Raw genomic sequence first — 23,496 nt, forward strand, 5'->3', positions numbered from 1 at the left:
TGTGCAGCAAGGATAAAAATCTCCTGGAACCCCCTTTAATAGGTGAAAGGTGGTCTGAGCCAAAACGCACATACTGACGTCCAACCTTTCCCCAGAGAATCAATGATGTTTTTGTGTGATCAATGTAATATTCCACAGCTAAATTTAGGGACTCTGCATCCTATGAAAATGGCACCTCTCTCTGACTAATTAACAATAAAAAATTGTGGTTACCTACAGGTTTAATTATTTAATCTCCAAGGTTTTGATTAACTTAAATCTTTTTAGTAAGGACAAAAAAAAAAAAAGAAAAAAAAGTGCATTTATAATGCTGTTTATTCAGAAGGGATTCTGTAATTTTCCCTAGTCAGCTTGTAAGATTACACCATCTTTGCTGTTAACTCCCCTAACCCAAGCAACATGCAGTGTGAGACAGACTGCTAATAAACCTGTTTTACTGTGTCTATGTATTATTTCGCTAGATCATAAACTATGTCTACACAACGTCTCCTTCTTCTTCTGCAATATTAAAGCCTGTTTTCAGTAATGCAGAAAGCATAAGATTCAGTGTTTTATTTTGCTGTATTAGAAGAAAGCTGGGAAGTTAAAAACAGATGTCTTTAACCTCAGCGACAGAAACTGTTTCAGGCAAGCATCTCTTTACACTTAGATCCACTCTCTTTTCAGTAGTGGCTTAGCATCTGCGTGTTTATAAGTCACTGAGTGACCCACGTTACTTCCACCAAAGTCAAGGAGTGCTTTCCTGTTGCCAGGGGGGCTAGATTTGACTTTTAACAATTCATTTGGCATGCAGGCTAAAGTAGCTGCAGTGATAAAGTGAGTGGGTATTGTACAAAGGACAAAACAGGAAAGAGATGCTCTCACCATAGAAACTCTTCCAGGGATTGGACACCATTGTAAGCCCTGTTTTCTCCCAGCACTGTGATTTCTTGGTTGCATGCGCAATACGGTATTACCCCAATTCAAACAACAGAAAGTAAAACAGACTGCATACAGTAAGTATGAAAGCTCTCCAATAGTGTTTTTATTCTAATTTTACCAACACATCCTGGTTTATCTACTATTGAATGTCTCACTTCTTAAGGGAGAGCAAACACCTATGAATGTTCCTATGTCAATAAATTACTGAGCATTATGAAACCTTGACTATCACAGAGCAAAATAATGAAGCCATCCATCAATCGAGTTGTATTCATAAAAACAAAACACAAACCTGTAATTTAGCTATGCACAGAGTAGGATATAGTTGGATTTCTAGCAATGCTCTGGCAGGTCTAACTGGGAGTGTCAGCCACTGCAATTTTACCTACTGAAGAAATGTATCCAACCAATGCACTTATCAAAAATAAGAAAATAAATAAAAAACTAAAAGAACTTGAAAAATATACTGAAAAGTCTTGCCAGGTCCATGATCCCAAGTCACAAGCTAGGGAAGTTATCCACTTCTCTAACAGAGTTAATAAGATGGAAAGAACAGAGGGCAGATGGAAAACTCATTTGTGAGAACTATAGACGTTTGAGAACCAGCTACATTCCAAAAACTCAAGAAGGATATCTGTGGTAGACCTAACAGATCCTGCACAGCTGAAACACTGAAAAGACAGCACATCTGCTAACAGTTTCTAGCTGGCAGGATTTGTAGCTGGTCTGTCTGCAATGACAAAGGCTAAAACAATGGGAGAAAAATTAAGCAAACTGCAAATCTCATATGCAGTTTCCTCAGGTGTTTACTCATTAAACAAACCTGTAACCCCAAGTGCTGGCTGATTATTTCCAGTAGCACTCCATTTCAAATCAGTGACATGGAGACAGGAAAAGTTTAGTCAAACTATCCAGATCCTGTCTTTGGAACAAATTATTATTCCATATGTTCAACACTTGAAGAAGAAAGTAGTCCAGGCAGCTCTACCTATTTAGCCTTAGCATTTCTGTAACAGGTGATTACACTAAAAGAAAAATTAAAAAAAGAGCAAGCATGATCGTAAGATATTTTTCAGATGATTCTGTCATATTCCTGACAAAGAATAGGTGGCTTTCAGGATATGCGTGATGTCTCAGTAGAGTAAGAGAAGCTGTTGTTCATTGGAATCTTGCTTTACTTGAAACAAAAAGGAAATAGGCAGGCTGAAAACCTATGAAACTGCAAAAGAGTGGAAAACTGAAGGACAGCAGGTAACATCCAAGGTCACCCACTATATCTTATGGCACAGGCAGAAGACTTGTTTTGTCCTTCAGTTGCTGAGCCATCAGACACTTTTCACATAATATGAAGAAATCTTTATGTCCTTACTGATTAGCTTTGTTCCTTTTGCAGTAGTGTGCTCACTGCTCCATCCTTTGCTTCAACACCATTAACATGAAAAATCATTCACAAAAACAGACCAGCTGCTGGAACAGAACTAACTCAAGTTCTACCCTTTTCATGGGTGATACTATCCACTCTTCCTTTTCTCACATTAGTTTCTCTAAATGCATTTCCATTTAACAGGTTCAATGGAAAACTACATAATTCTTACGTAAACAATACTTTTAAACAGTCACAGACGTGTCACATTTGTTCACTCAAGACAAATTCTTTCCCCATTTTGATTGTTTCTAGAAGACAGACTTCAGACTTGCTTTTAGGATCTCTTAAAAAAATTAATAACCCTTCTGAGCATCAGGGATGTTCAGTCACATGGTCAGAAATAGCCAGGAAAATTCCATGGAATGAACCATTTCCTGACTCAGAGCTCAAATTAGTACGTCCTCGGAAGTTGAGTACAACACATCAGAAATTAATCCTGGACCTGTGATTCTCAGGAATATCTTCTAAATGTGATCGCAAGCAGTCACCAGGCAACTAAGATTTGGGGCATCTTGTAGCATCAACACAGCACCTCTGATGTTCTGGTAATCCCTATTCCACCCCACATCAACGAGTCCTTCCCTAAAATGGAGTTGGAGCTGCAGACTGGGGCCATCCCGACACCACCCATCCTCAACAGAAAGAGTTCTACTAAACAACTTTGGTCTCAGGGGCAAAAAGAGTTTCACCCTTTACCTGTGCTGTACTACTACAGGGAAAAAAAAAAAGCCACCATTATTGACCAGATATCATTTACGGCTTAAAGTGTGCAGGTGCAATTCCACGATAACGGTGCACCATTAATTGTTCCTGGTTTTCTTATCTCTTGATACCAGTAAGATCTAGCCTGACCAGCATAACACAGATTCGCCCTTTACGGGCACCTGAGACCCTCCCATGAATAAAGTGAAGTGCAAGTAGGAAAAAAAACACCACCACACAGCAGACCATTTTGTGAAAGACTAAGTGCTCTATTAGTAATTTTGTCACTGGGGGCAGCCAGAGTCTGAACCCAGTAAGAAGATAAGCAAGCCCTTGACGTCAGTTATTCCTCATTTGGAACAATTTTAAACAATTTCTGAGCTATGGTCACGTGTTGATCATTGATTAAGCTACAAGGATGCTTCCTCCAGTGTTTCTTTACCCTTATTACTATCAACAACATAGTACTTCTCCTAACTAGCTACTTTCAGGCTACATGGCCTATTAATAAATGCACTTTTATAGCTGTGTTTTTCACTGTTGTCTGTCATACAGCTTATTTTCTGTCATGTTCTGATCCCATGATTATCAGCAGAGAACTACATGCATTCTTAGTTTCCCTTGAATATCAGAATATATGCAGAGGGAAAAAAAAATAATAGATCCAGCAGAATGATCAACTTTGCTATTTCTTCATGTCATTACTCATTAGTCATTTGGCATTTGCAGGTAAAATGAGTATGTTCATTTAAATAATAAGCAAAAACAAAACAAAAAAACAGGCTCACTGAATTATTAGGCAAACAGCTATTGCTGTAACTAAGGGACTTTAGATATCATGAGAAGCCACTGACGTCTCTTTTCACTCACTTAATATGCACAGTGATTTTAGATAGAATTAATTTCTTTCTGTGTCATATATTAAAAGCAAAGGCTCCAGCTCTCAGATTAATAAACTGCAGGTTATTACTTTGTTTGGTAAATACAGCACTTGTGCCTGGCTTTGCCATAGTATGAGGAATAATTAATGAGCTAGCAGAAGCATCAACTGATAGAGGTACGGTGCAGAACACTGCACAACTACACACTAACAGACTAGTAGCTACAAGTTTCTATAGTCAGATCATACAGTAAAATGATCTGCATACTATATAGCTAGAACAGAACCTTTCAGCAGGAGCTTGAATCACAATGCTGATTATATTTGGTCATTTTCTTCCATCATCTCCTGCTTCTCTCAGCCATGTTCTGTATTATGATAAGAAAGAAATCCTTTTAGTCTCCTTAGATGCCTTCAGAACACATGGCCTGGGAAGAATACAGAAATGCCAACCTGTAGAGAAGAGAAACACAACTACCTTGTGAGACTGAATATGTACAAGTCTGTCAAGCCAGGTGACATACACCACAAGGTCCTGAGGAAACTGGCTATTTCGGTTGGGGTTGCCATAGCCATTCTTGATCATATTTGAAGTCACAGCTGTCAGGAAAAATCCCCAGTGACTGTAAAAAGGGAAATTTTTATGAAAGGGAGAAAGGAAGACACAGGGAACTATAGGCCAGTGAGCCCCACCTCTGTGCCTGGGAAGATCATAGAGAAGTTCCTCTAGGATGCTACGCTAATGCTCATGGAAGATGAGGAGATGATCTGAGACAGCACAGCAGATGGTGGCCACCTATAATGGAGTTAAGGGCATCAATGGACAAACGAAGGGCAACTGATGCCATCTACCCAGAATTGTGCAAGGCCTTTGACGCAGTTGTGCATCACATCCTTATCTCTAAAATGGAGAGAGATGGATTTGAATGGTAGATTACTGCTGTTAGAGTGGGTCCAGAGGAAAGCCACAAAGATTATCAGAAAATCTCTCTTATGAAGAAAGGTTGTGGAATCTGGGCTCGTTCAACCTGGATTAGGCTCCAGAGAAACCTCATTGTGGCCTTCCAATACTTAAAAGCAGCTTATAATCAGGAAGGAGATAGAATTTTAACACTGGCAGTCAGTGATAGGACTAGGTGAAATGGGTTGAAATTAAAGCGGGCAAACTTAGATTAGATGCTAGTGTGAAATTTTCCACCCACATTCATTTACCTACAAAGGCATCACTAATTACAGTAATGCAACTTTGGAGTAAACTCACCTCCCTTCTACACTACCAAGAATTCTGCTGTTTTCCCCAGGATGTGAAGTGCATAGCAGACATGTACCAATGGTAAGTGCTAATAAATTGAGAAGATTAGCATATTCAAAGTGCATACCAAGAGTCTATAGCCAGCAACGTGATGCCTGCCTTTCTCAGTACTTCCTTCCCTTTCCACTGCCCACCTCTTGATATTCAAGATATTCTCTTCTGAAAGTGCTGAGCTTTGTCATGTGATATAAGGTATGCAAATTCTGGCCTACCAAATAACACCAAGATCAAAGACTAAGCTGATTTAGTAAGTCAACACATCTGGGGAGGTTTTCTGACACACAGATCTTTATTCGTTAACTCACTGGGCCTACAAGTACCACTAGTTATTCTAACAAGCACATCAGCAAGAGTCAAAGGGACTTATGAGAGTATTCCAGCCCTCTTCAATGCCATGTAAACTCAAAGTAGACAATTTTATGTTGGATATCTAGGCTCTTCTCTCTCAGCACTGCTGCCCAACCCATTTTCCAAAAATGCTGTCATATGTACAGTCAAGAAAATATTCACATTAAATTCACTGAAGGCAGCAACAGAGGTTAAAAGATAAATACTATTAACACACAGTGCTACTCCTACACCAACAGCTGGTAAGTCCTCAGAAAAGCATAAACAAACTAATTAGACACAGAAAAATCTTCAGCATAATGATATCCGTCCACACATTGCATCATCTTTTTTGATAAGCAAGGGGAAAAAGCAATCAACACAATTTCACTTGGAGGGAATGCGACCTCTGTACCTGTGACCTTTAAGTAGCAAGGGTACCTTCATATATTGCTGTGTCAGTTTACAGAAGTATGCCTGGCTACCCCATTAACTGGATACAAATTCCATCAATTTCTCTGTACAACCTTTCAAGAAAACCTTTTTCTGTTCCTGCTTTCATAGGAGTTGCAGCAGCCCAAAAATTCCCAAAGGAATGTGTGGGAGCTTGTGTTACCTGTGTAATAATACTCTGATAGCGAAGTTTTCAATATCTATTATGGAATACTGAAGACAAGTCATTGTACTAAGTGAAAGCACCTATTAAAATTTAATTACAGTATTTCTATTGCTGTTTCCAAAAACCTGCAATGCTGTGTATATTTCTTGGCATGCATGCAAGACTATTACCAGACTTTTAGCTAGAAAGGTACTTTTAATTTTGCTTAACAACGTAATGCAGAGTGGGGAGAAAAGGGTGAAAACAGGAAAGAAGAATTCTACAAAGATCTAAAAGGTGACTATCATAAGACAGCCAGCTTTGTCATCATCCATGCATACAGTTGTATGAACCTTTGTTTACTTTTTTTGGTTATTCAATTTAGTTCTGTTCAGATGGGATTTAAATTCTTTCACCTCAGTTTGCTCCTTTTCCACTTCAGCAGTCATATCACAACATGTATGGCCCAAACCTGAGAGTTTCATTAGATTTGCTTGTACAGCAGATAATTCTATTCTTCCTCAAATAATATATTTGTTTTTCAACTCAAAGGCACATGCAGGAATTGCAGGAGTTTATCTACAGAAGATTTGACTCCCAAAATAAGACACAGTCCCAAATCAGCCAGGAAGTACAGCTGCTATCTTCACAAAAAGCAGAACCAGTACCTAAATGCTGAAGATTAGTTACTGCGCTGCTAATGAGGGATGAAGCTCAGTAATAACTGCCTAATTAGCTGTGGTTTTAGTTAAGGACATTACGTCCTCCGATAAAGACATGCAAGAGGTATAGACACAAAAGAATATACATGAAGAAAGGTTTTCCAAATTTTGTCCAAGTAAATGAGAATCTAAAGCAAACAAGAAAAAGACTTGGAGTGAATTTAGTGTTGGCGAAACAATCAAGATTTTCTTCCAGGCACAGATTCTCCTAAAGTTAGAGATCTGCAACACTGTATTTATTTTCTCATTGTTCAGTAATATCTTCTTTGCTCTTAGCCACGAGTAAAAACAACTTATTAATGACCTGCAAATTCTTCTTTGGCTGCAGGACTCTGACATTTTGCCACAGTGCCAAGAACTGCTTCAAGTGATTTGCAGCTACTTGTTGCTCAATGAGCTTTAAACAAATGGAGGATTTTAAACTGCAAAACACTTCATGCAGACATGATTTTGAACTACAACCATGAAAGGCTTGGCAGATTATGGAAAATTATACCACAGACAGGGGCTTTTTTCTGTACACATCATTACTGATCACACAAAACCAGAGGAAAAAGGGGTATGCTATACTGGCCTCAACAATCTGCCTCCCATCAATGGTATGAATCAGCATAATCCCCCTCCAGCACAGAAGTAGCGCTGACTTGCAGCAAATGTTGGAACACTCCACTCCTGAGCCATCAAGTTAGGGCGTGTGTTCTACCTTTTACTGGCAGCAGTTGGAACATTCCCTTCTTTTTAAAAGGAAAAAAAAAAAAAAAAAAAAGATCTTAGGCACCCACTACTGCGGTTTTTACTTTGACAGTAACCTGCCAGCTTCTTCATATATTTAAAGCAAATTCTGGTTATGCTTGGAATCTTAGATCTCAGTTTATATTTGTAATGTGAAACAGTATTCTCCCACAGATTTTTCAAAGAAAGCTGAGAAAACACTTTTGTAAGAATGCAAGTGAATACACGGAATTTTTAAAATGCTGAGAAAGCAATAACTTACAACAAAAGAGGCAATGATGAGCATTACTTGACAAAAGGAAGTCAAATCCTGCTTAACATCTCAATTTACGTGCTTGCTGTTGTATTTTCATCAGTCATAATTATCAAATTTGCTCAATTACCTCTCCCATTTAATTCTTATCACTCAATACTTCATTAATATCAAGGATTTCCATTAGTACATCATTCCTGAAGGAATGATACAGGATTACTCACAAAAGGCTCTTTATTTTGTTAAGAGGAGTAGACCAACAACATATATGCTGGATGTAAGCCTTACAATACACTATATATATATAGATGTGTGTGTGTGTGTGTGTGTGTGTGTGTGCTTATTTCAACAAGATATCCTGCTTCTGCAGCGCACAGTTCTTCTGTTGCTCCCTGCTCCCCACTCTAATGAGCAAGTTATGCTATTCATCTTCATAGATCCTGCATCTTAACAGAGTTGTGCTGCAAATATAGTAATTGCAACAATATGCCATGCTACCAGAGGGATTTATCCATACCCTTACTTACACTGTTAGTCACTGATTTCACATGACAGTAAATATGTGGATTTAATTTATTGAATATTTTCTTGTAAAAAAGAACATCAGATTTTGAACATTTCATTGTTCGAAGTTGCCCTCCTAACTCTAACCATGGTACGTTACATGACCAATTCCTTACATCTATGGAGATCCCATAACATAACTATAGAGATAAATATACAAGATATACAGACTCTAACTGGAGTATAACTTATACTGAGGACATCTAGAAAGCTGAGAAGGTGGACACAAAGCTTCTGTCATATCCTCACAATGTTCTGTGGTCAGGTTCCTGGCAATTTGAGTTCTTCCACCTAGATAGGAGCAGAGGCACAGAAGGTGCCATGTTAACTTATAAAGTTTCCATGCATTAATAGAAGATATTTTTTTCAGATCTGACTGTGGCCAAATAGCCACAGAAATATATCAAGGTAGGACAAATTGCAGTTCTTAATTTTTGAGTTTGTTGCCTCAGACATTCTTAAATTAAAAGCCTTGAGTATTTTAAAGGACACATGCTAAACTGCTTTATATGCCCAAGCTGCTCATCCTAAGAGGCAAGAAAGCAAAGCGTTCATAATATACTTCACCACATGGCTCACATCTGTAGTTTGCTGAAGACTCTTTGGTACCTGAATACCATACAGCACGGGCTTCTATACTATTTTTTTCTTGCTCAACAAAATTAATGTATCCTATAAAGTATTGCAACTCTTTATCCTCATACTCCTAAGTAAATTACACACACACTTCAGCATCACTTTCTTTGTCACTGCATCAAATTCCCACAATGCAGTACTCAAAGCGAAGAGGCTAAATCTCAATTCAAACAACACAAAAAGTGACAACATATAGGACTGAGAAAAGTTTAAGCCAACAAGGGTGATTCATAATTATATAACAAGCAAGTAGGGTATATCCTGATATTTTAAGCTGAAGACGACATAGGTTGAGAGGGGAAAAGAGCACAGAAGTGAGAGTCAACAGGGGAACTAAATTAGAGCGAGCATTTAAAAGTTAGGGATCACTAATAAAAACTTATATGTTCTCCTAAGTCTCAATTTCCTACAGCTTTTAAAACTCAGGTAGAATTCTTGAAAACGTTAATTCTGTCTTTATCCCAAGAGATTAAGTACGCATTTAAATCATATCAGCGCAATTAATTTCCACTAGGTAGGTATTAGGTAACTTGTAGGTAACTTTGACAAACTTCTTCCATTCATGGAAGACACAGCTGGGTAGAAATTAGTCTCTAAAAATACTTTCACACAACCTGCTTGTTTTCTAGTCACTGTCTTCTTATGTTATGCTCGTTCCATCTGTCAATAGAGATGAGTCACACATTCGACCTTTCAGTTTCACTTGCGCACATAAATTTCTTCCAATTTCCTGTGAAACAAACACTTTTAACTCTTTACAGGCCATACAATTCACACAGTCCGCACACCAGAATTGCCCAGAAGAAAGTTCATTAGCTTCCACTGATATTCTGGGCTTCCCAGTCTGTACTCTCTTCAGTGCAGTCTCTTCACTTTTCTGACCACCCTCCTGGCTGCTTTACCACTAACTTTTCACTCAAAACTAGCAAATACGTGCAACATCAGTTTGAAAGAGACAGCCTCCTATATTTTCAAAGAAACCTAAATAGCAGAGAAGGAGATACAAGTCATCGCTGACATTACCAGACATGATCAGCAGATTCATTGAAGGAATACTACGTACTGTCTCACCATTTTTAAATCTGCAGTAGGCAACATTTGGTTCAAAGCTAACTTAAAAATAAAGACTCATGCCTGCCCAAATGCTACCCACTGACATAAATCATGATGTCTTTACCAACAGATCCTATTTTTTTCCTCCCCAAACACAGAAAATGCCTCCTCTGTGAGCAGTGAAGGAAAACAGACACAAAGATCACAGTGAAATGTGAAAGAGCATTATTCTGGGGTTTGGGAGTATATTGCCTCTTTTTTTTTTTTCCCCTCAAGTATAGTACATAGTTGTATTTAATCTTCCAGGAAGCTTTCAAAACAAAGGGGAAAAACTGTATCAAGTTTAATAGGAAGTACAAGGATGGATTACTGAGAAGGATACCAAATCCTACCCTCACAAAGAACTACAGAGACTCAACACCACCTGTCTGCTGACAGACCTCATCAGTGAACATTAATGCATTATTGTTTAATAAGATGCTTTAGCAGAACAGTAATTGTAATGGCACACAATGGTCTGCAGTTTGATCTTGTGGTTCTCTTCTAAAATACAGACTCAGATCAACTGAGTAGTCCCACTGAAACTTCTTTAACCATCTATGCAATGTCCCTTTGCTACTAGTGTCTGAAACAGTAAAAAGTGCAAAGTAGGACACCAGACCCAAACCTGCAGTTTTTGAAGGGGTTGGTTCCTGGATACTCTAGGGCAAAAATGACACTGGAATTGCTCAAGTTCCAATACCAATGCACTAATATGATAATCTAGAGATGAGTGAGGTTTTATTACTATGATATGACAGCGGTGCTTTAGACAACACTGTAAAAAGTAGAAGAACCCCTGCTACTGACTTACAGTAGTGTAACACTATTGAAATAACAAAACAATATGTGATCTGTTAATGTAACAGTGTTCATTTCTTCCTAAGCATCAGCATGAAACTGGAACAGCTTCCTCTCATTTTGTTAGTCTAGAATGTCTTAATGAACAAGGACTGTAGCACTCATTAGCCTAAAGATGTATTTATTTCATTCTAGTGGTACTCTGGAGATGCACATTGGCATTATTACCCCATTTTTACACAAACTTTAAGAAGTTAAACATCTCACATCCCAAACTAATAATAAACTCAACAACTGAGCGCATACAACTCATCAAGAGAATTGAGGGACATCAGCATTTCCTCTCAGCAATAAGTAATCTTCATATCATAAATAATAACTTAAACATGAGTCTTACTCATATTCCCTAATGATTTATGACACAAGATGACAGAAGACGTACACCCAGGCATACCCTACAAATACTTTAAAATATTCATCCAATTTCTGAAGTTTCTGGTATTGGCAATACCTGGATCAAGGGCTATCTTACTTTGTCTATCCTCCTTCCTATCAATAATAACAAATTTTAACTTACAGATGTGGGCTCCTGGCCTCGTACTTAATAAATACTTGTCACTTAAATAAAGCTGATGAGCTTGTAAGTTGCACATAAATGGTTTTTGTCTTAAAAATCATTGTTCTTACAAAAAACAAACAAACAAACAAAAACAAACAAACAAAAACCACACAGTTAATTTTACTTTTAATCTTCCCTGCCAACTTAAACAAAAACAACTAAAGAGGAAAAAAATTGCTAGTGGCCTCGAGATCTCAGGCAAATAGTAGCTTACACACTGGTTCTAAAACTAAGGGAAAGAAAATGATTAAATATGGAAAATATCAAAAGCTAAGCCTAAAATTACCAATAAGCAACACTGGTCAATGGAGACTTTTTGACTATTCTGTAAAATGCATTTTGTTCTTTACCTTGAAGAAAAAGACATAAAAGCTACTCCTATGTGCTGATAGTTTGGTTGGCCAGTAGGGTAAATGAAAATTATCATTCTTCATGATATTTATAATCATTAGTTCAAACAAACACTTGTCAGCAGCACACTGCTTAGTGTAACAACTACAGTGGTAAATAAAAAGTTTTCGTTTTTTTTAAAGGAAAAAAAATATATTAACTTTTGACTTTGATTTAAAAGGCAGCATCAGACTTTCAAAAACCATGAAGATACACGGCCCATTTACAGATCTATGATATTATCTACTACTGCTGCTTAAGGTTTAGGGCTATCAGCACTACTCTCACACATTCCAAAGATTGGAAAAAGCTTTTATTTACTCCATCCTCCCTCCCACTGAAGCCAACTGAATTTAGAATGAATGTCAGAATATGCATATGACAACACAAGTAACCTAGCCAGAACGTTCTGAAGCCAATGCATGTATGTTTCTATACAAAAATCTTTGGTATTTATTTTTGGCCAAGAGAAGACATTTTTTAAGTCACAAATCAGGGCAGAAAAAGGGCGGGCGAGAGAATGCTTCGACAGAGTTCACCCCAGGAATAGCCTAGCAAAGATAAGTTAATATGAAGATTCTCAAATAAACATTCCAGAGGAAATTATCACTGGCCAAATTACCACGTGTTTAGTATTGTTAAATATGAAAATTATAACTTTAAATTATTCTTTAATCAGTGTCTGTATTTTAAAATATAAGAAATACTTTGCATATTTTTAATGTATTTCCAAATATATATTTCCATATAACCCTGACCTCACACCAGTTGAAGTGAGTAGCTTTTAGATTAGGAGTAAATATTTAGGGAGTTTCAATTTTAATTGGCTCCAGTTTTCAGCAGAACCCCCAAGAATAAAAGTAAAAGTAAGAATAAATGAATGAAATATAATCTGTTTTAAATTTCCCTTAATGTTTCTTGCACAAAAAGGCAAGTGGTACAGCAACATTAAAAAGGAAGAATTTGTGTTCTTAGCTTCTTTACCAGATTTGCATTTATGTCAGGCATCTCACCACTTGCAATACAAACTTTGCAATGAATCTGTAGAGCTGCACTGATTACTGTCTTTTGCCTGAAAACGTACAAAGTAAGATGTTAAATTTGCCTGCGGGTTTTTGAGTGCAGGTTCGTATTTGAGGCATGTTAACAACACAAGAAATGCTCTATAACTCAGAGTCAGAAAACTGTTTTACTGTTAAAAGAAAAAGCATCCTACATTATTGTAATTTTACTTGAAGTTACTAAAAAAGGATTAAAGTTCAAATCAAAACAAGAACTCAAAAGTTTACTTATCTGTTCTTCTCTGATATTTACTAAGAAGATAGAACTCATTCAAAACTATTCTTAACTGACCGACAGTTGAGTTTTCTCCAGTGTTTACTAACTGGAAATACAAAGACATTTATTAATTTACTGAAAATAGGCAAGGAAGAACTTGATTGTACTATCCAGACAGCAACCAATTTCAAACATTTCTCACTTTCTGCAAGTTGTTCTGGAACCTTAAGTTTTACCAAGTGCAGAGGATTGGGAATAGACAGCTTATGATTTAGCACACCAACATGTCCAGATACCTTCATCTATACGCTGACTGAGTTTTTGCAGCTAGAAGCTGCATCCAAATCGATAAATGTCAACATAACTTCTAATGACTTCTAATTAGTTGCATGGATAATTCCATGCAATTTTGAGTTGACAAAAATAATGCAGCAATCCCAATTTTTGTTCACAGGAAAGTCTCCCAAACATTTTCCTTGTTTTATCTAATGAGATGCCTTTGCTTTTAGCTCTCCTTATTACCATGTTGCTTACCATTTTAAATCTTAGTTCTTTGTACACCCCAAACATAGATTTAGCAATTAAGTCATCAGTAAGTTATTTTAGCAAATAATTATATAGAACTAAAAGTCCATAGAAAACCTTTAAAATCCTTCCTGTAGAATGATACCAAAGTCTCAAAATCAGCGACAAAAGAAGAAAGCTATACATTAGAATGAGCGAGTATTTTTAGTGATCATTTCTTAAACGAGACACTCTTAATACTGTGCACTTGAAACGTGCACAGATACTGCAAGGTAAGAGAATCATACGTATGAATCCACAGGGTGCTCAAAGGGTTTCATTTTGGGGCAGGAGCAGGGGCTTTAGCAGCTGTAGATGGCTCTCAGCAAAGGCAGTTGATTTGTTAAGTGATGGGGAACAACTTTGTAGGAGTCAAATATGGATGAGGGCAAAAATAAGAATTTTTATTATTTGAGTCCAAGCAGAAACAGAAATTTCAAGTTCCAGATTTCTGGGATTCCTATTAAAGTGATTTTACTGTAATAACTGTGTCCTTTTATACTGTTGTACTACAGTATAATTCTCACATGTCTGTCAGGGTTACATTCTAGAGTCCAAACTTGTTTACAAAAAAAAAATATAAATAATAGTCATTAATCACTATATATTTTTTTCTGTTTCATTGTTTGACTCCTGTTAACAAATGAGCCATCACTTGCCCAGCAAAGAAGGTTCTATAACAACTATTTTTATTTCATTAATGACAGTCATCCCAGCAACAGCTGTTAGATAAGCTTGCATCAAAGATGGACTGTTAGTACAGGTAATGTCTGATTTTCACCTAAGCATCAATTTAGGCAATGCCTGTTGTTTTCTGTTGTTGCTCTTTTTTATTTTTTTTTCTAGGTCATAACTTAAAGAACTGAGAATAGATCAAAAGGCAAACCAGATAAAAGAGACTGCTTGTTTCTTTGTTGACAGAAAGTGGCAAGCTGGGAGGTTGTCTAAGGATCAAGAAAAGAAATGGCAATAAGCTCTCAAAGGAAGGAGAGGAAAAAATAAGAGGTCAGAGAAGGTATTTTCTAGATTGGCCATCTGATTCAGAGCTGGCAGAGAAACAGAACAAGCAACCATGAGATACAAACACTACTGACTTTTTTATGCATTTGCAAGGGGTAAAAGCAGAGAAGGGGGCAAAGTGAATCACCTGATCGCAGACAGGAGAGACAAGTACACAAATTTGTATATTTTAGACCAGCTCTTTGCTCAGATAGTATTTTAGAACACTGAAGATCAAAAGTATTCCCCTCAGAAGCCTGAGAGTCTCTTTGCTGGGCAGCACCACTAAAGCAGATTTAAAAAATTGCACGTTCTTTTTTCACCTTCTCCCCCTTCCTCACTTCTCCCTCTGCCATTCGTTCCCTAAACACAAATGCCCCTTCAGATGTACTTCTCACATACTTTTAGGGGGGAAAAGAACAGAGCAAACATGAATGTACTTGAACAAACCCCACTCTCCAGTTAAGTTACCTTCTCCCAGGATTCAATGAGCTTTCCCAACATTTATTATTTTGCAAGTTCCCCCATAACTGATTCTCTTCATTACGCTCTTTTTCTACACCCCCTTATGTTTTGGCTCACTCCCCTCCAACCATTATCTCTGCTTCTATGTCTCTTTTGCACTTCTGACATTTAACTTTGCTCACAGTCACTGTTTCTTCACTCTCAGTTTGCATTCCTGCACATTTCCTGTGCATTCACCTTTTCCTCCCTGTTATCACAAATTGAGCCATCTTTCCTTGAATCAGAATCTCAGAAATTCTCCAAAGTATAATGCAGTAAATTTGAGTATCTCTGTTAAGGTTTTATTCTCAGACAAAGGGCCACAGAAACAACAATAACAGTTTGCCAGAGATGGAAGTCTTCAAGCTTGCTTCTGAAGTAAGACTTGTCTGTTCTAACCCACAGCATGTACATTTGCAACTAAGAATAAAGAGTAACTAGAGTAATGGATGTGCTTGTTTTAAGTAATGTAGTCCATGTGTTATTTGTGTTTTGTATTTCAGATGTATCAGCAAATAAATGTTAGAACTGCTGAGAAATCTGTATGAAAGGCTATTAATCATTCAGGATGTGGGATTTATGTCCCATGCAAGTAATAGTCACTAGGGTTTTTGGCTATACAGTTTAGGATGCCAATAGACCTAAAGCACAGAATCTTATAACCTACAAGCTAGATTTACACTGCTGTTCTGAAAAGGCTACAGGTCTAGGACAAATTTATGTTGGCAGAGGGTCAGGACTAAGTTTGGGGATAGGCAGAAATCACTAAAGTGGCTTATAAAAAAAAAGTGGCAGCTTCCATAAGAGACTTAAGGTACACATAAGACTGTAAAGTCTTAATAGCATAGTAGAGATAGTGAAGCATCATAAGGACAAAATGGTTTACGGAAGACTTGAAATGTGTTACATCTCATTATCCATGGGAAAAATCAGTCAGTATTCAGGGAGAAATTCAAATATGTGCACACATCTACAAAAAGAAGTATAAACATCTTACCCACCACCATTAGCAGCACTTATTCTGTAGATGGCTGAAGTCCACATGAAAAATGCTTTATAAACAGGAAACATATAGAAATCAGACAGCACTGTTCAAGTTATGGGCCCAGAACTCAATAAGACTGGAGCTGTAATTTAATTCCAGCTGTTGAATTCTGCTTTAATCACATTCTGGTCAATCGATAGAAACACTAAGATGTGTAAAAGAATCTTTTCACCTTTTCAGGAAGCACTTATATTAAGCAGAACATGTTAGAGTAAATAGCATTACAGATATAAGTAATGAGACAAAAATCCTTCTTTACAGTCTGGGGGCTGGAAATAACACAATTAAAATTGGCAAAAGGTAATACTACAGACAAAATTATCTGCTGATTTTTAGTTTTTTTGTTTGCTTTCTGATTTTGTTTTGTTATTTTGTTTATATATATATATATATGTGTGTGTGTGTATATATATATATATGTGTGTATATATATATATATATATACACACACACACACACACTTTTTTTAATCTTGGGAAAGTAAGAATAAATGAATTCTTCTCACTGCCTTCTTTATATACATTACCCCTCAATTTCACATAAGGTTATTTCAAGATGTTAGTAACTTGACTCTGTTAAAAACTAAACCCCAAATTTTACTTTGTCAACACTTAGGGAAAAGAAGTATTTAGAAATAATTTTAGTTTAAAAAAAGAAAAAGAGTCAATTTTATTCAAATATCTTCACATGCCAAGATGATGTTATTAGTCCTCCAATTGTTTGTGCTCCATATATCATTTAAAAATGGCTTATAGAGGAATGTCACTATGGAGAACACAAAGTTTTCTGTGACAGGTTCCACAATAAACACCAAAGTCAGGATTTGCAGTCAACTAAGCCTACAAAGCTCAGATATTTAAGATGCTAATCCTTCATGAAGTTTGTACGATCAGGAAAGAAAACGAATTGGTCTAGAGAAAAATAAATCATATGAACTTTCCAAAGACTCTGGTAGTATTCTTTCCCCATTCAAAGGAAAGCATTTCCAACTTGCTATGCATCAGTAGTCAAGTGCTAACTCTTTTCTTCCATTTGGATGACAGTGTAAACAGCTGCGATTGCTGTTTCTCCTGTTCAATCAGCCTTTCTTCATGAATTCCTTTTATTTACCTGCACCGTACAGGTGGCTGATCTGTTTCAGTTACACAGGCTGCTTACAGTAATCATACGCAGTCTCAGCACACAGGCAGGCTGCCTTCCAATGAAGTGTTTTCGTCTCAGAAATCTGCTGCCTTCACAGAGCTTTGTCCCCCACATCACTGTTAATCCACCTACATAACATTTAGACAACAGATGAATCACTAGATCTAGTCACCCTATGGTTGATAGCAGCTTCCATGCACAGCTATAAATGCCCCCTAACTGGTGAAGAGAGTTCACACTGTTTCATACTGATGCCTTTGGGCTAAGTTATAACCTACAAAGACCAAGACAAAAGTCATCCAGACACAAGCTGCACTGACTAGGAATCTGTAACCACTCAAGCATCCAAGCACAGGCTACACCAGGCAGCAGTTTTAGGAGCTAATGAAATGCCTTGCCTTTCTCCTAGTCACCTGTTTTGCAGGCAGGTAGAAAAACCAGCAGGGAAGAAGAACATTCTTCCACTTGCATACACCTATCACCAAGCAAGCAGCTATAGCAAAGGGAGCAGTGAGGGATGAAAATGAAGAGAAAGTCCTATTTTCTATATTTTATGAAGTTGCACTATGTTTAAGGAAGATATATGCATATGTGTGTACATATGTATCAGAATGGCAGTTCTGCCTTACTGTAACTAAATATAATGAAGTTCTGGAAATACCCTACTGCTTCTGTCAAGAGACTTCCTGGGCAATCCAGGCAATCTTTCTTGTCTTTCACTGCCCATGACAGAGCCCGTGCAGTTCACAGCCTTGCTTCACTAGCACCTGGCTATCAGACAGCCTGTACAACTAAAGCAGCCCAGCCGACATGAATCATATACTGCAGTGGGTTCTGGACACCCCTCCTACTCAAAGAAAGGTTCACACAAAGGAGGCAACCAGATTTCTCCTGTTCTTCCCCCTCTGGAATAGGCCACAGTCTTCTCCTACAATTAATTTTAAAAAGCGTTTCGATGTTTAAGATGGGACTATTGCTTGTTGAAATTCAACAAACAATAGACACCCCGCAAACTTCTGAACAACACAAGCACTTTAAAGCTTAGCTAGAAATAAGCATTTGAGCAACAAACCAGGAATTTATAGAAAGGAACATAAATGTCTGTGGAAAACATGGTAATGTTACTGCTAGAGGTGATTAAAAGGGAAAAGAGCTAGGTATAAGAGAACAGATAACTAAGCAGGTTCTCCCAAGACTGACTCATTCTCATGGAAGGTTTTTCCTGCAAACTAGCAGTCAGGGCAGAAAATAGCAAGTAGTAATGTCTGTATGCTACTCTTAAAGCTACTTGAAAAAATAATTCTCTGTAGAAATGGATAGGCTGTGAGGATCAGGTTTTAATCCAGATTGACATCTTCCTCCCTTCAAAAGCAGATTTCAGTACACTTTAATACAGTGGTGAACAGCAACGGCTATACTGATAATTTTTGTCTTTTGACAGATACAAATATACCTGACATCATCCACTCTTAAACACTGGTTTAGTAGAAATTCCATTGACTACTTAAGCTAACACCAGTTAAGTCCTACTTGCAGGCAAAGGGAGACATTTCTACATAGCTAGAGGGAAATTCAGTCCTGACTATACAAAACAACAGTTCATATTTGACTAACAATTCTGATAAGACTCAGAATAGATCTTGAGCACCTCAGAGCACTGGTCCAAGAAACAATTTGTTAGGGCTGCTCATCTTCCATGGCTCTGCTGCTATTTTCAAAGTGGGAGCCTGAAATTAGAAGGTGTTGCCACCCAAATAAAGTCTCAAAGGCAGAACTCCAGTATTAAACCTGCAATTATCCTTTTACAGTAAACAGGCCAGAAAAAAAAGTCCATGTGCTGCCTTAGAAGAAGCACAGAGAATTCATCAGATCAGAAAATGACAACTAAAAACATTATTTGTTTCTGCACTACTAAACATCTCTTTTACTACTATGTCACTGAAAGGTAGCATTGCTGGAGAAGCCACTCACACCTGCAGAAATATCTTTGTTGATGGGTAAGGGCATGTAAAAGCATAAAGTAATTTATTGCTCTAGTCTCCTCACAGAATCTGTATCTAGCTGTAGGCACTTCCCACCTACAGACTGACATAAAAAAGATCCCGCTGTATACATGCTGTCCTCCTCCACTGGGCAGGAGTAATGGGTGAGGGGAATTCTGTAGTTACAATTCTGCTTAACTGGAAGACAGACATCCCATAAAATTGTGTGTGGGAGCATTTCACAGTGAAACCAAAACACTATTAAAAGTAAATCCAACGAAGTACTTCTCACACAGTGCTGTTGTATGAAGATTAGTGTATTTTATTATATATACACAAACTGCCAGACACCAAACACGACTGCAGTGCTGGGTTGCCACCAGCAAGCTAGCCCTCTGACAGTACACGGGATCCTCTTTCTGAGCCTGCAGACCATGTCTGACCTACCCACAACAGACACGATAGAGCAACACGGTATTATTTTGCAAGTTTTATCCTCAATGCAACAAATACTGAAAGTTTGTTATCTGCCTCACACGCTGCTCCATTTGATGAAGTTGAAATGCTTGATGTTTAATACATTGATTTTCCACCCACTAGGAGCAATAGTATACACCAAAATCATCACTGGTCTCCCAGCTCCTACTTTTTTTGGATCACATTTGATTGCTGCATACTGAGCCATGTTGAAAAGTGGCAAAGCAAAGGGGAAAACACAGCAAAGAAAATAATCCGCCCTTTCAAATAACTATCAAGAGAGCAAAGTGTTGGTGACAAAACAAAGCCTCTTAAGGGTAAAGTTATGTTGATTGTTTTGGACGCAAGCATCTTTGAGCTGAACTGCATTCCCATTTCATACCAAAATGAAAACAAAAACTTGCATAATTACAACTGATGTTCATGTCAGTGAAGTGGAGTTAAAGCTTGGTGCTTCGTTTAAGTCCAGCTACTGCTTATCTATCATTTCTGGTCAAGCTATTCCAGAAGATACACACTTCCACTAATCTCCAGAGTGCCTTGATGTCTCAAGCATTTAGAGCTACTCCCACTCATATTTTCTCTGTGACTTTGAAGACATACAGATTAATATTTGCTGTAAAGATTTAATGATCGTTATTTACAAACTATAGTACCATTAAGACACTACTTTCTTAGGACAATTTAAGAGAACGCCTACTATGTACGTTGTGCAAGCGCTCAGCTATTGATTAAGCTAAATTCACCACGAGCCAGTCTCACAAATTCCACTTGAGATGCCATTACAAACATAAAAGTACTAAAGAAGCTACAAACGAATACAGATGTTAACATTATAGTGATCTTTCCAAAGACATCATGCAAAGTGACATACTCAGAGTGAGTAAACACCACACATTATCTAAATGAGTACATATCACTGCTTCACCTTGCCAAACCAATTATAACCTCAGTTTCTACTGTTCCACAGTTTCACAATGTTATTTGTGCACAGAGATGTTGACATTTTTCCACAAGGAAAGCTTGTGCTCCCACTACACACTGGACACATTAGCAAAGATGTATTCCCGGACTGGGCATAAGGAGGTAAAAAGTCAGACTTTTTACAATATTACCAATACTTAATGAAAACTGTTTTCATTTATAGCAAACTTTTGAGATCTCTATTAATAACTGGACAAAGTTAACTGACCTACTAACCAATTGATTTTTGTTGGCTTTGAGTAACTACAAAAAGCTTTGCCAACTTAAGTTCTCCCTCGTTAATTTTCATCTTGAATGTAGAAGATTTTCCTTGTCCTTCTGAAAGACTCCTCCCCTCAAACTGGAAGTGCAGCTCTCGTAAGAACATATATAATCAGCATATTACCTTTTATTTGGTCAAGCAACACAAGCCAGTAAATAGAAATATTGCTTAGCATGTGCAGGTGAATGCTGGTAAATAGGAGAGATATAACTCCATTAGGACAAGAATTACTGTATTATTCAAATTGTTCTGTGCAGGGGAGACACAGATGTCTAGGAAAAATCCCTTGTGTTACCAAGAAACATTCTTACCACTGAGCAGAAAAATTTAATGTTTAAAAAAAAAAAAAAAACTTAATAAGTTGAACAGATAGCCAGGAATGGGATCACCTTCCCTCCAATGAGCTGACATGGGTAAATGCATTGTGGTTTTTTTGCTAAAAATAAATAAAAGATTTCTTATGACTAAGAGATGTTTCCTTCTTGAAGAAAAAAGGAAAATACACCCTAAATAATCATCGCAGAATGCTGAAGTCTGCACCAAAGCCACTAGAATCATTAACCAGCTGCCTGACTGCAACACCAATAATTTTAACATAAAAAACTCAAGTATGCTTACACACTACTATTATGAAGCACCTGTAGCTCATTCCCTCTCATCTCATTTAACCACTAATGCACATTTAGGTTTTCTCCACCCGGGATTGCACTGGATTTGCTCATATACTTACAAAAGAAAATACCTGAAACAATACAGAGAAAAAAATCAAAACAATTGAATTTGTTCAGAGAGTCCCTTACATTCCCAAGTCAGAAGGGCCTAATTTTGATTCAGAATTTTCAATCCAAACAAAGCAAACACATCTACAGAAGATGAGAGGGTCTCACTGTCAAAAACAAAACAAAGAAACTTCCTTGAGCCCTGTGGCAATGCTTAGACAACTACTGCCGCACTATGAATGCTATGCCGAACTACTACTCACATGAACATGACTATGCGTGCTGCCCATTGCTAACGGTTTATCATAACAGGGTCTATAAAACAGGTACAGATTCACCCCTTCTTTTTCTAAAGCTTTCCAGATATAGTAAGTAAAATAATAATAGTAATAATAATTTTTTCCTTCAAGTTGGATGAAACCAGTGATGGACTGTGCAGCAAAACTTCCACATTATTCTGCCTTACAGAGCTTTAATTCAGCACAAATTTCTGGAAACTACTACACCGCTGGTGCTTTGCACAGTGCATAGCATTGTGCCTGTTACAAGCGCGTCTATGTAGTGGTCGGCTTATATTAGCCCACGCTCATTTTGATATAAAACTGCTCCCCACTTGCGTACAAGCACTCTACAGACAACCTACTTCATTTCCACACAACAAGCATACAGAAGTAACATTTCATATCCAGTACAAAAAAAACACCAAAACATCAGCTTCATTCTAGTGCTTAGCCAGGAGTCAACTGATTTTAGTGCGTGTTTTCACATACCCTAGCGCATTTAGTCATGAAATTAATCAGAAATTACAATTTTTACATATAAAAACTATATTCTCTGACCCAGAAACTGAACTCAGTGCAACAAGCTGAAGTCATATTACCCCAGTTCACGGGGCTGTTTAAAAGCCGATCGGTGATTGATGGAAGCAGATTACGCAATTAAAGTGGTGCTCCAAGAATAAAGTTTTGTGTTTTTACATCGACTCGTAGTCACCTCCACACACACACTGATTCTACCAACTGCTGAACTATGTTGGAATTAAAATAAAGACTTCTAGTACTACAGAGATTCTGCAGTTCTACACCATATTAAATGGATTTAGACAACACCAGAACAAAACATGCACTAGTTTCTGGAATGGGAGCACTTCTATCCTAGAGATCTTTACGTCTGAGAGCAAGAGTATCATCCAATCTGTTATCTTCCCCATGCCAAGATCACCAAAACCAGATCTCTCCACCATGCTAGCAAAAGCTACAAACAAAGGCAATCTTTCAGCCTGACAGCAGTTCTTCCATTAGTCTATGCAAGGAACTAGGTCAAAGAAGCCCCAGGGCCTCTCTGATCTACATAAACAAGTCCATAAAGGAGTAATTCTGCAAGTGCAAAATAACAGCCAATTAACTGTCTCTTTACAAGACATACCCTCGCAGTGGAAAATAATGTCCAAGTTACTTCTTAGTTCAAGAAACATCCTGTTGGTGCAGTGAGCAAATTTAGGGAGGAGGGAAAAAGACTCCACAAAAGAAATCTCAATGGATTCAAGAAGACAGCCCCGGGCTAC

The 23,496-nt window shown here is 37.6% G+C and overlaps 1 long non-coding RNA gene across 5 annotated transcripts in view; it reads right to left on the bottom strand.

The window, feature by feature from the left end:
• Nucleotides 1–1,336: 1,336 nt before the first annotated feature.
• LOC107314331 overlaps nucleotides 1,337–23,496 on the bottom strand; it is a 39,930-nt gene continuing 17,770 nt past the window's right edge. For 3 of the 5 annotated variants that reach the window (XR_001555354.1, XR_001555356.1, XR_001555361.1), the window contains one exon: nucleotides 16,843–17,636. This is a non-coding gene — a long non-coding RNA (uncharacterized LOC107314331). Of the gene's footprint in view, nucleotides 1,947–4,069; nucleotides 4,383–16,842; nucleotides 17,637–23,496 lie in introns of those variants that run through there. The other 2 variants (XR_001555357.2, XR_001555355.2) reach the window with 2 other exon arrangements.

The sequence above is a fragment of the Coturnix japonica genome, chromosome 5, assembly GCF_001577835.2.
Source record: "Coturnix japonica isolate 7356 chromosome 5, Coturnix japonica 2.1, whole genome shotgun sequence".
Classification (NCBI taxonomy): domain Eukaryota; kingdom Metazoa; phylum Chordata; class Aves; order Galliformes; family Phasianidae; genus Coturnix; species Coturnix japonica.